The sequence below is a fragment of the Helicoverpa zea genome, chromosome 16 (assembly GCF_022581195.2).
Source record: "Helicoverpa zea isolate HzStark_Cry1AcR chromosome 16, ilHelZeax1.1, whole genome shotgun sequence".
NCBI lineage: Eukaryota > Metazoa > Arthropoda > Insecta > Lepidoptera > Noctuidae > Helicoverpa > Helicoverpa zea.
Window position 1 is genome coordinate 4,888,290 of NC_061467.1, and position 6,975 is coordinate 4,895,264.

At 35.3% G+C, this 6,975-nt stretch overlaps 1 long non-coding RNA gene across 1 annotated transcript; it reads right to left on the reverse strand.

Moving 5' to 3' along the window:
• Nucleotides 1–5,010: 5,010 nt before the first annotated feature.
• LOC124637650 lies at nt 5,011–6,586 on the reverse strand. The gene is made up of 2 exons (XR_006985271.1): nt 6,011–6,586; nt 5,011–5,665 (listed from the first exon to the last, which is right to left on the reverse strand). It is a non-coding gene; the product is annotated as an uncharacterized LOC124637650 (long non-coding RNA).
• Nucleotides 6,587–6,975: the final 389 nt, after the last annotated feature.

Here is a 6,975-nt window from a genome sequence, read left to right on the forward strand (position 1 = left end):
AACAAATAATTATAAGGGAATCTCGGCATATCTTTGCATAGGATATTTACATAAGCGTTTTGAATCTATTTCTGTAATGAAAATCCTTTATATTCCTTAGTTATAAATGCAAGGAAAACCTAATCATGTTGTGCTACTTACCGGAATCATTTATTAGATAGATTAAATGGTTTTGACTCTTAAACGAGGACCACCAAAAAATGTTTTTCTTAGTTTCGGCTGTCTGTTTTCTGGATGTAATTTTTACAATAAGCTAGTTTAAATGCGCTGAATGTTGAGGAACACGGGCAAGGCTACTGGGAATAGCTAGTTTTACGTAAATATCTTTAATTGACCCATTTTCATTGGTCTCTAGTGGGCTCGATAACATGAAATTACGGCGGTTAATTAGTCCTCTAATTTGTTCGGGATCTTTCGGAATGTTATCTTTTACATAAATAAGGGAAATCGAAACGGTTGGTGCTTAGAATTTGGGGTATCTTTTGATTAATGGCCCACAAAATTGGGAGATTTATTGTTTTAACATTTAAAACTGGTGTATAATGTTGCTTTAGATAGAGGGGGCGGGAGAGTGGAAAAGAAAGCAAATAGAAGGGAAGCAATTACGGATACCTGCTTCAAAAGGATCTTGTTATCGTGCCTTTGTATTTTTGTGATGTGGAGCTTAGTAGCTGTTGTAATGGAGGGCTATTTGTTATGGACAAAAAAAACGAAATATTAGATAGTTAATTTCAATTAGTTAGAGTCCAAAGGTATTTGGGCTGCTGTGTGAATAATTATTGATAAGTCTTTAAAACTGCTATACTAATCCTTGTAAACTGTAATTACCCACAATGATGAATAATATAGCTACACAATTGCACTCCACTTAAATAATAAACCATGAGCGACGATTTCCCAGTAATGTCATACATTGTTCATTCACAATACACTGTGAATGAAGCGCACTTATAAACGCAGAGATGGATGGCATATTTTGCATCACAACCGCAGCCGAGAGTGAGTGACGTCATGATGTGACATACGTCACCGAGCAGGGACACCGCAGCCGATGTATTATTGAAAAAGAAATTCTCCAACAATTTATTTTGAACAAAAAATATACGAAAATGTTCAACGAAAGAGAGCCTCGGTCAAAAGGGTTTAATACGAAGGAGATTGATTGATACAATTGTATGAATATCTAAGGGTTACCTTTAGTATTCTATATGCATGACTTAGTTACATTTTTAGATCGACAGATATGTGAGGAAAGTAAAGCGATACATTGTAGAATTAGGAAACATGAAGACCACTCGAATTGACTTCGAGCCATGCACTGTCGTTCACTGTGATGTCTCGATTCAACTTTTCTCTGGTGAAGACTCGTACTTTGCCATACAAAAGGTGATAGATACTCGCTATTAAAAGGCAGCATCTTAATAGCGAAAAAAGATATTCCAGAATATTCTCTAGTTACAAATTCGATCTGCCCAGTGAACATAGCAAGATCTGAAACCGCAGCCACAATCATGACGTCATCAAATCGGATTGCCACAATCAACAATAATGTTTAATACGATGCACTGAAGCAATCACGTTTATACATAGGTAATACTGAAGTTATAGGATATGGCTGCGCGTGGTTTGAGGTTGGAGGTCAAGCCGAACCTTCTTAGTGGTTTGCTGGTGATAATTGTGAGGTTACGTCCCATTAATCTACCATAGACCATACACAGATTACAGCTTATGTGTGGCAACTGCACTAAGATTATGTGATGAATTTACATCAAAATGTAACATGTTTCGAAGTACGACATATACGTTATTTTTTGCCACCCCTTTTTTTATGGGAAATCATCAAATGATCCCGCTGTGTGTTGGCAGCTTGAGGGAGTGTTAGACTGTCAGAATCTTACTGAACCCATCATGTTTCTTCTTATGCCCTTTATGTACCAGGGCCAGGGTAACTCTGTAGAACAATCCCGCAGCCCATATTTTTACCACAATAATGTCATAACCACGTGTTCAATTTCACCAATGATTTCAAAGACCCGATGTTTACTCGTAAGTCAGGTCTAAATCGCTTTGTAGACCTATAGAAATTTCACAAAGCAGCCAAAACTCTGATTGCTGGCGTGGTTAATCCTCAGTTCACATAATTTTATCATAGGGCAACACAAACCGACGCACGGGCACAGACGGAGTGCTATGCAAATCCTGAGTGATGTTGAACGCGTCGCTTGCGGGTTAGACCACATTTTACTCTGACCGCAAACAGTCACATCATGTTTGTGACAGAATACAGCTACGAACTATTTGTTTATATACGGCGGATTTCTATTACCGATCTATCCGTGGATTTGATTAATAGAGATAGGAATTTCGCATTGACTGTCTGAGGCTCGTGTAAAAATGTTATCTGTAATAATGTAACTTCCGTATCCAACATTCTATCTCAGAATTCTAAAGTTAGCCCCATAGATATAATGTTAAATTCCTTTATCTAGTACCTAATCAAATCAACAGATAGATAGAATATGGTTTACGGCCGTTAGTACCTAAGCAAATCAAAATTGCAATCCGCAGATAGCGGTTATGTTTTGGACTCAAGAAATGATACTGGCTTATAAGCATCATTAGCAGAGCTGCCAAAAATGTTTTTTCGAACATCAGGATGCATAAATGAATTTAGGTCATCCGCGCTTCTTAAATAGCTTGACCTTATATTTTATGCAGGGAATTTTAAATGGGGAAATTTAAGCCTGTCTTTCTTTCAGAATGGGGGCACTTCTTGGTATAAATGGTACTATTATTTTCAGCAAAGTTGATCTAAACAAATCTGCTCTTTATAAAAGGCCCTTCTTTCCTTTGATGCCTTAGTTGTTGTCTTCATACAAAAAACCTAACACCTGCACTTACCACAAAACACTTAAAGTTTCGCCGCCCAAACTCGCGAGTAACACTATCCTCGGAGCGGCAATTTAAACTCAACTATAGATTGAAAGATTGCTAGGAAGTAGGAAATATCGACAGGTAGCTGATTCATCGCTTACAAGCACTATTAAAAGTTCACTGTTTCCGTGAAGTTTTCAAACTTAGCCGGCGTTGTATTATGAACACACTGTTACAATATAATAGAGATAGGAAAATAGTTTCGCTTCATACTTTCCCATTAGGTGTTGAGAGACTCAAAAACTATTTACGTATAAGAAGTCTATCGTTTTTTAAGTGCTAAAACTTGGGATGCTTATGGTTAACAGTATCGCTATACTATACTACGGTTATGTCTAACTCATTTCTTCGTCTAGTTCTTTCTATTGGCTTTTGGCGCGATTTGATTGATTTAATGATAATTGGCAAAAAAATGTACCTAAGTACCTAGTTCTGGGTTTCGATGTATCTTACAGTTGAAGAGACATTTAGAACAGAATAAAATAAATCAGTCCCAAATCGGTATCCGTATCTTCAATATTATAGCCGTTTGATTCATTAGAAGTTGGTCGGTGTCAGTTGACGCAATTGTACGTCAACTGGACCGACGCGCCCGACAATCACGCCGGTTTAACGTTGCTGTGGTACTCGCTTTGATTGAGGGCCCCACGCTTAGTTTCAATGTTTATTTATAACCACGAGCTATACCTAAATAAAGCTGTGTTTTACATTAATACCTACTTAAGAATAGTAACATATCTGCAGCAATGCCAATGTACAAAGTGACACTCTTTTTGACAAACATAAAAATAAAAGTCTGTCACATAAATCAAACTACTTTCCGATGCATAAATGCAATCTGTCAACATGTCATTCTATCTAAACATAGACAAATGAAGATTGTCACTCCCCTATTTTACAATGACAAACGCACCTACAAAAAAAAACTCATTTGAATTTGTACCGTAGATCTTGCGTATAACAGAAACTGGCACAAAATTCAAAACATTAAAAAAAAAACTTGTGTTCGAAACTGGCTGTCCATAATTAATTATTATTGTTAAAAGAAAATACCATGAAGGCCGTACATAAAAGGGTGTTTCGCGTAGTTCGTGCAAATTCTGTGATATTTAGAAATTTCAAATTATTGTCAAATAACTTTGTTTTTTTTTCTAATATCGTCAAAATATAGGTAATCCTTCAACTTTGTGTAGTTTCTACCTTCCTTTGATAGAAAACAATGGAATTACAATCATGTTAACTTTTCGGAGTGAGATGGTAATGAGAAATTCAACGATGGTAATGATTTTGTTTAGTTTCCAGAGGAAAATCGAGAAGTTAAGGTTATGAAAATGAAAAGAATCGACTGATAAAAACTTAGATTTATTTGTATATATTCAAAAAACTAAATAAAGAAATTAAAATTAGACTTCTAAATGATCGGATACTTATGATAATGGTATTTTTCTTGCCTTTTTTAATTTTTTACTTATTTTTCTACACAATAATCATAATCTTTGAGAATAATGAGACAAAAAATGAGAAGCTTTTATTTTTCTTCTATATGCTAAGAATTAGTATAATATGGAAAAGCGTTAAGGCCAGGTGGAATACGAGTGAAAGAGTGGAAGATATTAAAGATGGATGGTTGGAAATGGCTGACTTTATTCTTCAATAAGTGTTTGCAAGAGGAAACAATACCAGACGAGTGGTGCAATAGTTTCCTGGTGAACATTTTTAAGAACAAGAGTGATGTGTTGGATTGGAACAACTATAGAGGAACAAAGCTAATTTGCTAACAAGTGCAGCGGGCCCTACCACCAGTTTCAGTCCGACAGTACCGACAGGTCACAGGAGTAATTTGCGACCCAAGGATGCCTCTTAAATTGAAGAGGAAAATATATAAATCTATGATTAGACCTGTCGTCCAGTAGGTATGAATCTGAGTGTTGGCCACTGAAAAAGGGGGATGAGAAGACAGTACATGTAGCAGAAATGAGAAAGTTGAGATTGATGTGAGGAATGATTACAAGGAAGTCTGAAAGTAGCGCCAGTTACAGAAAAGATGAGAAGTAAGAAGGTTGTCATGGTATGGGCATGTAATGAGGAGGAATGATACGCATGCAACAAAGTAGTGCTAGGTATAAATGTAGATGGATGGAGAAGAAGAGGAGGACCTAAGAAAAGATGGATGAATTGTCTGAAAGATGACACAAAAAAGCAGAAGTCATATTGCGCCGACCCCAAATAAAATTGGGAATAGGGCAAGATAAGCTAAGAATCAGACTACAAAACTAAAATTAGACTTCTCGCAATGTAAAAATACTTAAAAAAAAAAACAAAATATGATATCAAAAACAAATGAATTAAAATAACTCAAAGTATTAGAAAATATTTTCATCGGAATCATCATCACAAAAATTTTGAATTTCTCTCTTTGCGTATACTCCTTCTACCTTTTCTTTGGTATCATGCTCTGGTTCCCTATTGGACATGACAAATTTCCCAAAATCGGTCTTAAAAGTTTTGTCAACGGGTTCCTTTTTATCAAGATAAAATTTGCTATTTTCCCAATCAGTCATCTTAATATCAGATAATTTTTTGACTTTCGGTGACTGCGGTCCTTTCGAACACTGATCTTCTTTATACTTTTCGGGACCTGCCTTAATTGCTGCATATTCTTTTTTCTTTTGAAGTCTATCGTGCTCTCGGTTGTGTTTAGTTTTTCTCGGCATTCTTAATTCTTGATCCTCTGCGAAAATAAATACCTTACACATAAGTAGATTCACAAGTTTATCAAAGGTAATTTATAACGTAATTAATATTACTTATAATTATATTAAAAACAAAAATGAAGCACAAATTGCAATTAAAGTATTTATAGATTCTAAATACCATCGTTTTAATCTCATTACCATCGCTAAAAAAAACGAGGGTAAACGAAGGTGGTGAGGAAGAAGGTAATGAGGTTTCAATCCTTTTTTCAATTTATCTCACAGAATATCAAACTTACGGAAATCTTAAATATTTTAGTAATCGAAGGTAATTATTAGAATCTATAATTAGTAACATAATAAACTAAGTCATAAATACTTACTTAATTATGGCAACGATAGGAGAGAGAACAATTCCAGAATAATCACCTCCTGCGCAACTTTACACGAACATATTTTATTATCACAAGCGTGCGTGCACCTGCTAAGACGTTTACTGGCCGACTGAGGGATGTACGCGGGGTGTGTTGTCGGTGTATCAGCGTTAAGGGCAATACGCAGAGTATAATTCGTAGATCCGTCCAACCCGATGGTAATGACAAAAAAAAAATGAGAAACATTTATGAAATAAAAAAAATATAAAATTGCGGAGCTAGCTTTGTTTATGTCGATGAAAAAGTTGTACTTTTTAATGTAGTTTTTTAGTACGGTTACTTATTCAAAATTAATAATGATACTTTTGAATAAAATACAAGTATATCTAGGACGATAGCATATGGACACCGAAGGAAATGAGAATTAATTATGTTTTTAATTTATATTTTGTTAATTAGGTTACTTTCATCAGTAAATATTACATGCATAGAAGCCTAACTTTATAACTTTTGATTTCCTGTATAAAAAACATAGGTATTCAGTTATTAAGTTAAGATTTTTAGGCTGGACGCGTAATATGCACGAAAAAAAAGAATCACCCAAAACTTTTGTCACTGCGTATTCGGTAATTTCGAATAAAGAATTCACCCATAATGTCAAAAATGGAATTCGAGAACTTTTTTTAATCATTTGATTGCATTGCAAGCAGGAGGCTTGAGCGCAGTTTTGCTATGTCAGCTTAGTATTTGACTAAAATTATATCAATTATATTCTTTTCCGAAAAAGAAGAGAACAATAAAGTAGCAGTGTTCGGTTCCAATAGGTAGCCACGTAGAAAACAGTTTTTGTATTACAAGATACAACAATTTTAACTGTTGGATATCAAAGTGCACTCAATGCCCCTACATGCAATCACTGCGATTGTTGCCACCGTCGCGTGCGCTTGACAGGGAAGTCTTTTGTGTGTGCTTCG